At 46.4% G+C, this 16,451-nt stretch overlaps 1 long non-coding RNA gene across 1 annotated transcript; it reads right to left on the bottom strand.

Moving 5' to 3' along the window:
* Window positions 1–2,329: 2,329 nt before the first annotated feature.
* LOC123049687 (uncharacterized) lies at window positions 2,330–9,281 on the bottom strand. The gene is made up of 3 exons (XR_006423634.1): window positions 8,578–9,281; window positions 8,066–8,182; window positions 2,330–2,439 (listed from the first exon to the last, which is right to left on the bottom strand). It is a non-coding gene; the product is annotated as an uncharacterized lncRNA (long non-coding RNA).
* Window positions 9,282–16,451: the final 7,170 nt, after the last annotated feature.

Here is a 16,451-nt window from a genome sequence, read left to right as displayed (position 1 = left end):
CGGGTCCTCTAGGGTTGGATCCTCGCGGTCCCAGCAGCCGGAACCCCTCTCCTTCCCCATCACCGGTCGGGCAAATTATGAGTCCCACCGAGAACAGGCGGCCCACCATGGGAAGTATAGGATAAGGGCCGCACAGGCTCGTATCCTGGCGGAAATGGCAGTGGCGGAGGCAGCTGATGCGGGGCGCGGGCGGCCGAAGAGGAGGAAGCCATCCGCACCCACGTTGTGAAGAAACGGCAGCGGAGGAACACGCGCACCCTCGCCGGAGAGGAGAATCGGGCGGTCTGTGCCATGGCTGGACAGCCACCGAAGGAGGAGAAGGCGGACAGTGACGGCAAGGATAGCTCCGGCGACGAGCAGATCTGGCTAGATCTGCGTCTTCGACCGGTACTTCCGTGCGAAGGATGGCAAGGGCACCAGGAAGGGCAAGGGCAGCTGTGATGAACTCCACCATAGCCAAACATATCAAATTTTGGTAGTCTAATGGCATGTTTAGTTAGTAGTGATGAAGTAGCCGGACAATGTATGTGCATCGACATAGTTGCGTGAGTTTGTATGAATTTAAGATATGATAATTTAAGTGTCCAAATATGGATTACATTATTTGAGAGGTGTCCGGTCAATGCCCGCGGACGCGCGCGGGTGTTTGACCATCGCTGCCCTAGATGCTCGTAGGGAGCTTCATGGTACTGCTCTTCACAATTTGTTTTGTGGAAGTCGTCCATCCATCCCACAGGAGCATGCAAACAAGCAAGCAAGCAAGCGGCTTTGCCATGCTTATCCATCCATTCTTCATGCTCCTCTATGCGGTACTGTGCTGCCTAGTCTATTTTATCTGTCGGCTAGCTCTTGATCCACCAAACATTTTGTATTGTTGATCCAAGCCAAGTCGGCCGGGCTCTCCTTGTTATCACTAGGTCAATTGTTGATTCACTAGATGACTCGTTGCGCCAATGGCGCAAAGGCCGAGAGGGAGCCAAGAATTGTGAGAATATTCAGACACCCAAGTCTTTACTACTGGTACATAAATGCTTCGTTACAATGTGATACACAAGGGAAGTAGATAGGAAGGGACACATTATATAGATGGTATGAAGCTACATAGATGGTAGGCTCATAGGTTTAAACAAAGTCATTAAGATCAGTTTATGCTAAGTAAAGCTACATAGACAGAGATGCATCATGTAGATTGTTTTGATCACCCAGCTTATGGTAAACAGCTACATAGACAGAGATGCATCATGTAGATTGCTTTGATCACTTAGCTTATGGTAAACAGCTACATAGACAGAGATGCATCATGTAGATTGCTTTGATCACCCAGCTTATGGTAAACAGCTACATAGACAGAGATGCATCATGTAGTTGCTTTGATCACCCAGCTTCTGATCTCACCGCCTAGAGATGCATCATGCAATAATTTAAGAACATGTAACAAAAGAGCAAACCAATACATTGTTTGACTTTGACCAAAACTGATATGCCTTCTTTTCAAGAAGGAAGGGAGTACAATTTAAATGTAAATAGGGAACTCACTCCACTTCCTTGAAACTCTGTCAGGTTTCCTTTCCTAAAATCTGCAAATAATATCCTAAAAAAATCATAGTCAGTTATGCTTGTTATTATAGATACATGATAAACGATATCCAGTATGATTCTGAACTACTTGAGCTCTAAGTTTTATTTGCAAAGCCTGACACACGACTAAGCTTCTTATATACATACATCACGTAATATGCTTGAATTATGTTTGAATAGGGAGGGTGAGAACTAACAAAATTATCAGTGCACAACAATTTCCGATGAAAGAAGACCTGGCAGTCAAGCATAGTCAAGCATTCAGGGAGGAACTAATCGGCGTCAGTCTCATGCCATATGTATTCAGATAGTTGGCATATACTCACGCAATTGACCTCTTGGTAGTCTTGGTTCATCCATTGCACCGGTATATCCTCCCACCCTCCAATATGTGTTAAACTGGGTAAAAGAATTGAAAGCTCAACATTGCAGTATACACAATAAAAAAATTCTGCAATGACAGCGAAAGAAATAGACATGTCTATCTAGAAGCAATAACACATCATGAAGCTAATAAGTAGAGATATACTGGTTGTTTAATCTGCAGGTGCTGCCATGTTCTTCTCAAGATCAAAATAGTAGTAATCAAATTTCACAACTAAAACATCAAACAAACAATGGTTAATTAGTAAAGAACCAGTTTTATCTATTGCAGCGACACAAATTTCTTAGCTTGCGTACAACAACTCTTATGTGGTAAGAAGTCAATTCTGCTGGGTAGTAAGTACCTCGTGAGGATCTCCCACATGTTGTAGCGTCTAGCCAAGATGATGGAGATGGTTGGCATGGCGAAGCTGTAGGAGCCACCCATCACGACGGGGAGGCGAGACACGAAGAACATTTGCAGTAAGGTGTTTATGCCTGTAACGAACAAGAGCGTCTAAATTTCCTGGTATGTATATTGAATGGCTAAATTTTATTCAAATATCTGGTAGGTACATCCACAATAGCACAACAAATAATGTAGTTAAAGGTGTAAAAAATGTAGGGGGTTCATCCTTTCTTTGTGATACCAAAAGTTGCAGACATAAAATAAAATTTATCACACTGTTGGTGTAACGCCCCGGACCCGATGCGCCAGGTGTCTTCCAGTTATTCGTCGTTGTTGCCATGTCATTTGCTTGTGTGTTGCATTTTGCCATGTCATCATATGCATTTCATTTGCATGTCTTTCAAAACTTGCATCCGGTCCTTTTTCCCCGTTGTCCGTTTCGTGATCCGACACTCTCGCACGCGCCCGTCGCCCCTCTCAGTCCTTGTTTCATGAGCCGGAGAAAAACGTTCTCGGAATGGGTCGAGATTTGTCGAGTGGCCTTGGTATAGCACCGGGAGACCACCCGTCAAATTTCGTTCCATTTGTAGGTCGTTTGATGCCCCAACGGTTAACCACGTAGCCCGAAACCCCCTTCTTTTGTGCAGCCCAAGTCCAGCCCACTATACCCCCACCGACCAGAACCGTTCGATTGTGATCGAGGGCTCCGAAACCCCCCTAACCTTAGCTCCTACCTTATATATACACCCCTTGGTCCATTTTGGGCATTCCCTAGCCTCCACCTACCTCTAGCCTTCCCCTTCCCCAGAATCCGCGCCGCTCCAGCCTCTATCCGCCACTTGTCGCCACCCCAATCGCCATCGCCACCGCAGCCGCCGTCGTCGGCCAATCCCGTCGCGCCAAGCGGCCTCCCCGCGCCCTGCCTCCACTCCCGCCGCCGCGGCCCACCCGGCCCAGATCGGGCCCGCCTCGGGCCGCATCTGGGCCCCGCAAGCCCGCACACTGCCCAGCTGCGCCCGAGCTCGGCTCCCACCGCCGCGGCACCTTGCCGGAGGTCACCTCGGCCTCCCCGCTCCCCGCGCCATCCTCCTCGTCGACCAAAGCCCCGCCGCAGCTTCTCGTCACCGGCGCCGCCCCTGGAGGATCCCGTCGTCGGCGCCCTTCCCCGTCGCCCAGCGCCCGAAGGCCGCCGCCTCCACGCCCACACCTCCCGTCGCTCTCCAGCGCCGCCCTGCGAGCTCTGTCGAGCTTCCGCTGCCGGGAATGGATGGATCCGGCCGGGATCCGCCAGATCCGGCCATCCCCGGCCTCCGCTCCTCGCCGGAGCACCTCCCCATCGCCGTTAACCGCGGGTCGCCGCCGCCCCTGGTCCCGCTCGGGGTCGATCCAGGAGGACGACGCCCGCAAGCCGCTCGCGCGCGTGGGCCCCGCCAAGGCCCAGCCCAGGCGCCCCGGCCCAGCATCCCGTCGGGCCCAGCGCCCCGCCCCGCCTGCCTAGCCTCCTCTTCACGTGGGCCGAAGCCGATGGTGAGCCACCCCCCTCCTAAATCTCGCTCGTGCGTACTTTAACTATATGACGCTCATATGTTTTTTTTTCTGGAATTGGCCAAGTCTCTGAATCCTCATATTATGTGGGCATCTTTGCCATGCCATAACTCTATGCATGTTGCTCCGATTTGTGCATATAATATATCTAAATGTTCATTGTGAGATGCTCTACATTTCATTCCATTGTGTCATGCTTGTTTGAGATTATCTTGATGCCCTAATCATCGTTGCAAGAGTGCTATATGATGTTAACTGCTATCTGTTTATAGAACTTGGTGTTTTGTCTTTTTCATTGCATTTTATGTGTGCATCTTATGAGCATGAGCTCTACATATGTTTTGAACTACATCATGTCCTTACAGGGGTGTTGGTCTTGTATTTTTGTGATATGTGTGGTGACTAGCACAAGCATGCAAAGTAGCCTCCATGATGTTGCTGATTTCTATGACTTAGTCATTTCTGCTAAGTCTGTAGCTATAATATTGTGATGCCATGTAAACCTGCTGTCACGATGAGTTCTATGCATAATCTGGAGATGTTCACTAAGGATGTTTTGTTATACATGTTATGCTCTATCCATCCATACCCTTGGTTGCATTTATAGCCTGCTATAGCTTGTTGTTATCTTGCTCTCAAGTTGCTAAATAATGTTGCTGTCAGACTGTTAACATGAAGTTCGTTATTGCCATGTGTTTTGCTAATGATCCATGCACCCTATGAATATGCTATTGCCATGTTTAGCTTCATATTTATGCCATCTTACTGTTGGTTACCTTTTCATGCCATGTATTTCTCTGTGGTGAGTGGTTCAAGCTCACCAACATGCCTACTTATCGTTGTTTCTGCCATGCTCTGTTTTTCTTCTAAGTCTGAATCTGTTTATGAAACTTGCTATGTTTACCTGGGTGTCATCATATCTTCTGTGCCTTTTTAGCTCTTGTTCAGTAAGGGACTTTTGTTCTATGCAATTAGTTGATTCATGCTATGCATTTTTTTGCTATGATATATTCCTGTAGCATGTTGTTTTCTTACTCTAAACTTTGCAAACTGATGTTATTTCTGCCATGTCCAGTGATTTCTGCCAAGTCTGTGAATCTGTTATTATTTGCAATCTTGTCATGTCTTTTGAGCATATTCTAGTGGTTTCTAGAGATAGCTCAGTGTTCATGTTTTGTTGTGCTTTACCTGTACATCATGTCCATGCCTTTAGTTATCATGTTGAGGTGCTGTAGCATGTTGTTTTGATACTTGCAAGTTGCCTAGTTGCTGTTTTAGACAGATTGTTGTTATATCTTATTTGGAGTGTATGTGTTGCACCGTTGCTCCGTTTTGAGCATGCTCTATATGAAACTTGCTTAGTTTTGCATGTAGATTCATGTTACCTTGTTGGCTTCATATTTTGAATGTGTTTGCTTAATGATTGAATGCATTTTGCATCAATGCCATGCTTAACTTGTTTTGCTCATATCTTCTAGGCCGTAACTCCGAACTAAATGAACTTTAGATGTAACTTGACTAGAATTTCGTGTAGATCATCTTGTGCACTCTATTTCCCTGTTTAACAACACTAAAATATGCTTTAGGGCATAACAGTACCAAATTCGAATATTACTTATGGGGATTTTCCGGAATTGTTGTTTGTTGTTCCGGCCTCATTTAAACTTGCCTAAATAGTTAGTTTACTTATGCTTCACCTCTTGCCATGTTTAAAAACATTTAATATTGTTGGGTAGCCTAAACAAGATCGAACTAAATAAATGTTGTGAAGTTTCGTCAATAAGCAACTCGTTGCATATTGAGCTCCACTTAACTTGTAGTATTGCTTGTTGCACTTTGCCATGCCATGCCATGCTATTTAAACCGGACATGCATCATACTTGAATTGTGCATCATGCCAAGATTATGCTTGTGTGTTTACCATGTTGTTTGCTTCTTTCCGGTTGTGCTCCTTCTCAATAGTTCCTGTTTCGTTGCGATTGTGAGGATTCGTTCGTCTACGCCTGGTTCGTCTTCGTGGCTTCATCTTCTTCATGGACTCGTTCTTCTTCCTAGCGGGATTTCAGGCAAGATGACCGTCACCTTGGATCTCATTACTATCATTGCTATGCTAGTTGCTTTGTTCTATCGCTATGTTGCGCTACCTATCATTTGCTCTTCTAGCCTCCCAAATTGCCATGATACCACCTCTAACCTTTGTCACCCTTCCTAGCAAACCGTTGTTTGGCTATGTTACCGCTTTGCTCAGCTCTTCTTATAGCGTTGCTAGTTGCAGGTGAAGATGAAGATTGCTCCTTGTTGGATTATGTTATGTTGGGATATCACAATATTTCTTATTTAATTAATACATCTATATACTTGGTAAAGGGTGGAAGGCTCGGCTTTATGCCTGGCGTTTTGTTCCACTCTTGCCGCCCTAGTTTCGGTCATACCGGTGTTATGTTCCGTGATTTTTCGTCCCTTACGCGGTTGGGTGATTTATGGGACCCCCTTGACAGTTCGCTTTGAATAAAAACTCTTCCAGCAAGGCCCAACCTTGGTTTTACATTTGCCCCACCTAGCCTTTTTCCCTTGGGAGTCGCGCATCCCGAGGGTCATCTTTATTTTAACCCCCCCCCCCCCCCGGGGGCCAGTGCTTCTCTAAGTGTTGGTCCGAACCGAGCTACCTGCGGGGCCACCTCGGGGAAACTTGAGGGCTGGTTTTACTCGTAGCTAGTCTTATCCGGTGTTGCCCTGAGAACAAGATATGTGCAGCTCCTATCGGGATTGTCGGCACATCGGGCGGCTTTACTGGTCTTGTTTTACCATTGTCGAAATGTCTTGTAAACCGGGATTCCGAGACAGATCGGGTCTTCCCGGGAGAAGGATTATCCTTTGTTGACCGTGAGAGCTTATAATGGGCTTAGTTGGGACACCCCTGCAGGGTATAAACTTTCGAGAGCCGTGCCCGCGGTTATGTGGCAGATGGGAATTTGTTAATGTCCGGTTGTAGAGAACTTGACACTTGACTTAAATAAAACGCATCAACCGCGTGTGTAGCCGTGATGGTCTCTTCTCGGCGGAGTCCGGGAAGTGAACACGGTTTCTGGGTTATGTTTGACGTAAGTAGGAGTTCATGATCACTTCTTGATCATTTACTAGTTTACGACCGTTCTTTGCTTCTCTTCTCGCTCTTATTTGCGTAAGTTAGCCACCATACTTGCTTAGTCGCTGCTGCAACCTCACCACTTTACCCCTTCCTTACCCATTAAGCTTTGCTAGTCTTGATACCCATGGTAATGGGATTGCTGAGTCCTCGTGGCTCACAGATTACTACAACACCAGTTGCAGGTACCGGTTTGCGATGTTCATGACGCGAGAGCGATGTTACTTGTTTTGGAGTTCTTCTTCTGCTTCTTCTTCGATCAGGGGATAGGTTCGAGGTCGGCAGCCTGGGCTAGCAGGGTGGATGTCGTTTGAGTTTCTGTTTCTGTTCATCCATAGTCGGATGTTGATCTTATGTATGATGTATTGATGTATACTTGCGGCATTTGTATGCCTTGTATGTATCCCCATCTATTATGTAATGTTGATATAATGATATCCACCTTGCAAAAGCGTGTCAATATGCGGTTCTATCCTTGGTGGGACCTTCGAGTCTCTTTAGGATAGTATCGCATATTGGGCGTGACAGTTGGCTCCGTGATGCTCATGAGCTTTATGAGTTCCAATTAGTTTCCTAGTATTTCTATCATAATCATTTGCCAATATAGAGACATATCACTGCAGAAGGTTTCTTCTTAAAAGGAAAATTAAAGACACACCCCTTCGGTTGGAATGAGTACAAGCTAGGTATATCACATATGCACCATAATAATTTCAAAAGGGGTGCAAAAATATGCATCCAGCATAGAACATAAATCCCTGTGTATAAGGGAAAAAAGTAGTTTGCATATAAGGATATAATACATGAACGGACATAATTGTGTTTGTGTGTGTGTGCATGCGTGTGTCTCCAATAATTATTCTAGTAACATAACCTAATAATTAACATATTAACAACACTATTGCTTGAAGGGTCCAATCAAAAGCTCCCAATTATTTTAGTCTGCCAAGTAATCTCTCTGTGTTGCAATCTTCAAGCATATTTTATAACCAACTTATTTATTGATAATGAGAAAGAAGAACTACCTGAGCAGCTGAGAGGAGGGCTTGTATACACTAAAATCCAATCTTGTCCTGTGAGGGGATATTCAGCATACATGTCCACTGAAGCTACAATGCCAATGATCTGTTGTGATACAGTTCCTGAAATTTATGATACGCTATAAAATCATTTTGAGTAGTAGGCAACCATGCCATAACTGAATCTATCAGCAAGCAAAAGTCACATTCCAATTTTGAAGTAAGCATACAGTTTCCAAGTTAAATGCTAACATACTGTATGAACCGGAGAGAATAGATCTCAAGTGATTAAATAAGCAATAGATACAAAATCTGTACTCTGAGGCTGAACTTACGTAGAAACTTAATAACTAAACTATATATGTAAGCTAGTAATTGCTCCCATAAACTGAAAAGGAAAGACTGCTAGTAAAAAGAGCCAACAAGACAACCAATATGCCCAAGCTCCAGAAAAAAGAAATAACCCAAATACACCGCCAAAGCAAATAAAAAATGACAGGATAAAAAGAATGATCAACCTGAACAGATCGTAGGAAAGACAAAAAGTCTCAAATTATTTGTTCTTCCAGAGTTGAATTACTCCTTCCAAAGCAAATGGTCAAGATAGCTGTAGGAAGGAACACCCAAAAATGGTGCGCCCCCTCCCACGACGGAGCCTGACGAAAGTGGCCGGTGGGCATCAGCGGCAGGGCCGAGCCATCTTCCTTGCTGGCTCTGTCTTCCCCATCTTCCTCCCTGGCTCTAATTAAGGCATCCAAAGAAGCAAGTAGCTAACATTAGTTGATAGAGCCTTGGAATTGGGCCACAAGATCATGGCAAAATAACAGGAGCACATCATTTCTTGTGGTTTGCATGGTCTCTCAAACTTTTCATGGCTGGTTTGCTATTACTTCCAATTTTGCTTGTACTGTATTAAATAAGCCCTATTAAAGCATACCAAAGATGGTTTTCTATGCAAAATAAATAGACCAAAAATGAATGAAGCAAAAAAATATGCAGATGAAACCTTTCAATAATGAACTAATTCCTAGTTTAACCGAAAGGCATTACCGTACGTGAGAACAAATATTGTGAGTGAGCACTAACAAGAAAATTCAGCAGTGCATTATGCCATAGTTTCCTATGATCTAAACCGGTTGGAGACACGAATTGTTAATGCATCTTCCTTTGATCAAGAACTGGCTGGAGACACAAAGTATTAATATTTTACTTATAATATGAGCAAGAACAGAGCCAAAACTAAGTCCCTAAGGAAATGCAGTATTATCTTTATGCTAAATATACATTTCAAACACATGTCAAATAAACTGGATTTGAGATAGTGTCAAATGTATCCCGCCGGTAACGAGCGCCATGGAGGGACAGAGAAAAAAAACGTGCGCTTGGCCATGGAGGCAGTAAGGGCGCGGTGAGAGGCGGAGACGGGCGGCAGACCTACTTTATCTTCCCGGCGGCTGCACCCCGGCACGACCGGAGCGCAGCCATTTGGTAGGTGTTAGCGTCTTATCATCAACAGAAAGCAGCAGCAATGTGGGATTCTTATAAAAGAACCAAGACACAGTCAGCATTACATGCCAGTTCCGTGCCAAATCAAGCGCACTAATACCTGCAAGCATGCACTGTGGCACCAGCATAATTTTCTCTTGCATGTAAAGCATATTTAATATTCGTTGGTAACTCCGAACCTGAATACCACCATCTTCACCAAATTTCCCATGTATCACTGGGAAGACAATGTCAACGTTGGCAGCAAGATGCTCTGCGAATTCAGACAGGGAGCCGAATTCTTGTGCTAGACTGTAGAAGGTGAAGTTTAGAACTGAACAATTTGATATGGACTAAACATTAGCAAGGAAGAGAAATAAACCATGGCAGTAAGCTCACCTTTCAAGCTTGAAATCAAAGTCTGAAGGGGTGTTGGAATACAGCTGTGGAGTAGGAACATAAGAGACTGTCCTTTTACAAACAGAGTGCTCCAATCAATAAAATACTACCTTTTATCCATGAGGGTATCCCAATCAAACCAAACAGAGTAGGCAATTGTTTAATCAGAATTCAACCAAGGGAATTATTGTATGACCATGTGTAGAGAGAAATGAAAGTGGGTTCAGATAATGCATCTGCAGATTCAGTTCAGACAAACTAACTAACACCACAAGTAAGCAGCGAATGACAGAATATTCAGCTAAGGAATGTTATTGAATGATTTCAGACAAGCGAATTCAGTACAGTCAAACTATTACTCCGGCCGAGTGTCAAAAACGCTCTTATATTATGGGACGGATGGAGTATATGATTATCAGATTATTTATAAAGAAATCAAAGCGGGATCCTCTGATAATGCATCGCCAGATTCAGTTCAGATAAACGCATTAGCAACACAGCAAAGCAGCGAATGACTGAATATTCACTTAAGGAATTAATAAGAGCAGTTAAGCAGATAGGTAGCTCACCTGCGTCGGCAATATTGCGAACTCGTTCATGCCGCAGTCGATGTTGTAGCAGCTCACCAACAAGTCCTCACCCTGCATCCAGCATTCCTCATCAGCGAACCAACAAGCAACCAACAAGCAAGGGCGCGGTGAGAGGCGGAGACGGGCGGGAGACCTACTTTATCTTCCCGGCGGCTGCACCGCACCATGACCGGAGCGCAGTCGCCGCCACCCTTCTCCGGCACGGATCCACCGCTCGTGTGCACTTTCTTTGGCAGCGTCGCCGAAGAGAAAACTGAAGGAGAGGAGGAGGCGTAGTGGAGAGCAGGGAAGGAGGGGAACGGGGCGAGGTGCGGAGGAAGCGGGTGAGGCGTTGGGGATGGGTACGATGGCCAGGGTGCTCCAACCCTACTGCTCCTTCCCCCATCGCCATCCTCCGGTCTCCTTGTCTGCCGCACCCCTCTTCTCCACTCGACAGAGCATCGGGAGCTGGCGAGGGCGGGGTCGAAGACGCGGGAGCAGGAGAGGGGCGAGTGGCAACAGCGACCACGCGCTAGGTCTTCGACGGGAGGAGGAGAGAAGTGGAGGAGAGGAGGCGGCGGCAGCAGGAGAGGAGGAGGCGGCGGCGGCAGGAGAGGCGGAGCCGTCTGCGGTTGGTGGCGGATTAGGTCACGAGCTGGCTTCGTTCTGCTCGCTCACTGCGTTGTGTGGCCTTTATATGTTCAATGCGTGAAATGACGAAAATGCCCCTGAGAGGACATCGATTTTACATGCAGTGGCACAGCGCTATACGGGGCGAATTTACACGCGGCACAGCGCTATACGGGGCGACGTGGATGGCTTCCTCGTGCCTAGCAGTTCTCGAGGGTTTATATGTTCAATACCCAACCCCCTATTTCCGGGGATGTTTCTGCATTGAGGTTTCACCACTTGGGTGAAAGCAACCCATAGACTAACGGCATGAGGGCACGTGTATTAAATTGGGATGTGACGGGGTAGAAACTTATTTGTGGCCGTAGTTTGTTTTGTATTTTTTTTAAACTTGCTTGCTCCTTCACCGTGTGGCTCTAGCCGTTCAAGATGTATGTGTTTCACGTGTTGTGTTAGTTTTCAATTTTGCTTTTCCTTTTTACGTTGTTCTAGCATGCAGTAGGCCAGGTTGTGTCACAGAAAATATATGTATGTGTTCGCATGCCAGAGGACCCACGTAGAATGGTTAAGAAATAAGAGAAAACCGGTGGTTAGCGCTGCGCACGTACGTTCAAATGCAAGGTGACAAAGGTACGTGGTTAAATCAGCTACTGCATGCATGCAGACGAATGGGAACACGCCGCTTGAGTGGACGAGCGGCCAATTGCAACTGCCCGAAGCGGTGATCAGGGGATTGGCACTTGGATCCAACGACAAGATGACAAGGTGCATGCAGTCGAGATGGAACGCGGCGCCTGAGTACGTGACTGGCCAATAATAACTCGCCGAGGCGGTGCCCTGGGGATGCGTGGTTGGGGCCAACGACAACAAGACAAGGAGGTATGTGCGGTCCGGCAGTTGGTTCAGCGACAGCGAACTGTTGGGTAATTTAAAAGTGATTGGGACACCCAGGACAGTCCAGCTTGCCGCTTACTCAGTTCTCATAGATGTTCCAGAGATTGGCACCGCTTGCATGATCTACTCTTGATGCGTCTGTGTTTTTCTTTTGTAAGCCGTGCCGTTTATATGGGTCATTCTACACCTGCCGCTGTTCTACACTTTGTGTTTGGTTTTGTTTCATACTCTCCATCCCTCTGTACACTATAAATGTTGGAAATATGCCCTAGAGGCAATAATAAAATGGTTATTATTATATTTCCTTGTTCATAATAATTGTCTATTATTCATGCTATAATTGTGTTATCCGGAAATCGTAATACATGTGTGAACACATAGACCATAACATGTACCTAGTGAGCCTCTAGTTGACTAGCTCGTTGATCAATAGATGGTTACGGTTTCCTGACCATGGACATTGGATGTCATTGATAACGGGATCACATCATTAGGAGAATGATGTGATGGACAAGACCCAATCCTAAGCATGGCACTAGATCGTGTAGTTCGTTTGCTAAAGCTTTTCTAATGTCAAGTATCATCTCCTTAGACCATGAGATCATGCAACTCCCGGATACCGTAGGAATGCTTTGGGTGTACCAAACGTCACAACGTAACTGGGTGGCTATAAAGGTGCACTACAGGTATCTCTGAAAGTGTCTGTTGGGATGGCACGGATCGAGACTGGGATTTGTCACTCCGTATGACGGAGAGGTATCTCTGGGCCCACTCGGTATTGCATCACCATAATGAGCTCAATGTGACTAAGTAGTTAGTCACGGGATCATGCATTACGGAACGAGTAAAGTGACTTGCCGGTAACGAGATTGAACGAGGTATTGGGATACCAACGATCAAATCTCGGGCAAGTAACGTACCGATTGACAAAGGGATTGCTTGAATCGTCGACATCGTGGTTCATCCGATGAGATCATCGTGGAACATGTGGGAGCCAACATGGGTATCCAGATCCCGCTGTTGGTTATTGACCGGAGAGTTGTCTCGGTCATGTCTACGTGTCTCCCGAACCCGTAGGGTCTACACACTTAAGGTTCGGTGACGATAGAGTTGTAGAGATATTAGTATGCGGTTAACCGAAAGTTTTCCGGAGTCCCAGATGAGATCCCGGACGTCACGAGGAGTTCCGGAATGGTCCGGAGGTAAAGATTTATATATAGGAAGTCCAGTTTCGGCCACCGGGAGAGTTTCAGGGGTCACCGGTATTATACCGGGACCACCGGAAGGGTCCCGGGGGTCCACCGGGTGGGGCCACCTATCCCGGAGGGCCCCATGGGCTGAAGTGGCGTGGGAACCAGCCCCTGGTGGGCTGGTGCGCCCCACCCAAGGGCCCAAGGCGCCTAGGGTTGGAATCTCGCTGCCCCCCGTTGCCCCCCGAGGGGGCATGCGCCCCCTGGTTGGAAACCCTAAGGGGGCCGTTGCCCCCCGAGGGGCCGCCGCCCCCCCTAGATGGGATCTCCAAGGAGGGCATGTGCCCCCCTAGCCCCTATATATAGTGGAGGGGAGGGAGGGCAGCATCACCCTAAGCCCTGGCGCCTCCCTCTCCCTCTCGTGACACCTCTTCCTCCTCCAGTAGCGCTTGGCGAAGCCCTGCTGGAATCTCGCTGCTTCCACCACCACGCCGTCGTGCTGCTGGATCTCCATCAAATTCTCCTTCCCCCTTGCTGGATCAAGAAGGAGGAGACGTCTCCGCTCCGTACGTGTGTTGAACGCGGAGGTGCCGTCCGTTCGGCGCTAGGATCATCGGTGATTTGGATCACGACGAGTACGACTCCATCAACCCCGTTCTCTTGAACGCTTCCGCTCGCGATCTACAAGGGTATGTAGATGCACTCCTCTCTCTCTCTCGTTGCTAGATGACTCCATAGATTGATCTTGGTGATGCGTAGAAATTTTTTAATTTCTGCAACGATCCCCAACAGTGGCATCATGAGCTAGGTCTATGCGTAGTTTCTATGCACGAGTAGAACACAAGTTGTTGTGGGCGTCGATTTTGTCAATTTACTTGCCGTTACTAGTCTTATCTTGATTCGGCGGCATCGTGGGATGAAGCGGCCCGGACCGACCTTACACGTACGCTTACATGAGACAGGTTCCACCGACTGACATGCACTAGTTGCATAAGGTGGCTAGCGGGTGTCTGTCTCTCCCACTTTAGTCGGATCGGATTCGATGAAAAGGGTCCTTATGAAGGGTAAATAGAAATTGGCATATCACGTTGTGGTTTTGGCGTAGGTAAGAAACGTTCTTGCCAAGAAACCTATAGCAGCCACGTAAAAATTTGCAACAACAATTAGAGGACGTCCAACTTGTTTTTGCAGCATATGCCGTGTGATGTGATATGGCCAAAAGGATGTGATGAATGATATATGTGATGTATGAGATTGATCATGTTCTTGTAATAGGAATCACGACTTGCATTTCGATGAGTATGACAACCGGCAGGAGCCATAGGAGTTGTCTTAATTTATTTATGACCTGCGTGTCAACATAAACGTCATGTAATTACTTTACTTTATTGCTAAACCGTTAGCCATAGCAGTAGAAGTAATAGTTGACGAGACAACTTCATGAAGACACGATGACAAGGATCATGATGATGGAGATCATGGTGTCAAGCCGGTGACGATGATGATCATGGCGCCCCGAAGATGGAGATCAAAAGGAGCAAAATGATATTGGCCATATCATGTCACTATTTGATTGCATGTGATGTTTATCATGTTTTACATTTTATTTGCTTAGAACGACGGTAGCATAAATAAGATGATCCCTCACTAAAATTTCAAGAAAGTGTTCCCCCTAACTGTGCACCGTTGCGAAGGTTCGTTGTTCCGAAGCACCATGTGATGATCGGGTGTGATAGGTTCTAACGTTCGCATACAACGGGTGTAAGCCAGATTTACACACGCAATACACTTAGGTTGACATGACGAGCCTAGCATGTACAGACATGGCCTCGGAACACAAGAGACCGAAAGGTCGAACATGAGTCGTATAGCAGATACGATCAACATGAAGATGTTCACCGATGATGACTAGGCCGTCTCACGTGATGATCGGACACGGCCTAGTTGACTCGGATCATGTATCACTTAGATGACTAGAGGGATGTCTTTCTGAGTGGGAGTTCATTAATAATTTGATTAGATGAACTTAATTATCATGAACTTAGTCTAAAATCTTTAGAATATGTCTTGTAGATCAAATGGCCCACGCTAATGTCAACCTCAACTTCAACGCGTTCCTAAAGAAAACCAAGCTGAAAGACGATGGTAGCAACTATACGGACTGGGTCCGGAACTTGAGGATCATCCTCATAGCTGCCAAGAAAGCATATGTCCTTGAAGCACCGCTAGGTGAAGCACCCGTCCCAGCAAACCAAGACGTTATGAACGCCTGGCAAACATGTGTTGATGATTACTCCCTGGTTCAGTGCGGCATGCTTTACAGCTTAGAACCGGGGCTCCAAAAGCGTTTCGAGCAGCACGGAGCATATGAGATGTTCCAAGAGCTGAAAATGATTTTCCAAGCTCATGCCCGGGTCGAGAGATATGAATTCTCCGACAAGTTCTACAGTTGTAAGATGGAGGAGAATAGTTCTGTCAGCGAGCACATACTCAAAATGTCTGGGTTGCACAACCGCTTATCTCAGCTGGGAGTTAATCTCCCGGATGATGCGGTCGTTGACAGAATCCTTCAGTCGCTCCCACCTAGCTACAAGAGCTTTGTGATGAACTTCAATATGCAGGGGATGGAAAAGACCATTCCTGAGGTATATTCAATACTGAAATCAGCGGAGGTGGAGATCAAAAAGGAACATCAAGTGTTGATGGTGAATAAAACCACTAAGTTCAAGAAAGGCAAGGGTAAGAAGAACTTCAAGAAAGACGGCAAGGGAGTTGCCGCGCCCGGTAAGCAAGCTGCCAGGAAGAAGACAAAGAATGGACCCAAGCCTGAGACTGAGTACTTTTATTGCAAGGGAAACGGTCACTGGAAGCGGAACTGCCCCAAGTACTTAGCGGATAAGAAGGCCAGCAATACCAAAGGTATATGTGATATACATGTTACTGATGTGTACCTAACCAGCGCTCGTAGTAGCTCCTGGGTATTTGATACCGGTGCGGTTGCTCATATTTGTAACTCAAAGCAGGAGCTGCGGAATAAGCGGAGACTGGCGAAGGACGAGGTGACGATGCGCGCCGGGAATGGTTCCAAGGTCGATGTGATCGCCGTCGGCACGCTACCTCTACATTTACCTACGGGGTTAGTTTTAAACCTCAATAATAATTTATTTAGTGCCAGCTTTGAGCATGAACATTGTATCTGGATCTCGTTTGATGCGAGATGGCTAC

The sequence above is a fragment of the Triticum aestivum genome, chromosome 2D (genome assembly GCF_018294505.1).
Source record: "Triticum aestivum cultivar Chinese Spring chromosome 2D, IWGSC CS RefSeq v2.1, whole genome shotgun sequence".
NCBI lineage: Eukaryota > Viridiplantae > Streptophyta > Magnoliopsida > Poales > Poaceae > Triticum > Triticum aestivum.
Note: the sequence above shows the minus strand (reverse complement) of the source record. Positions and strands in the feature narration are given on the sequence as shown.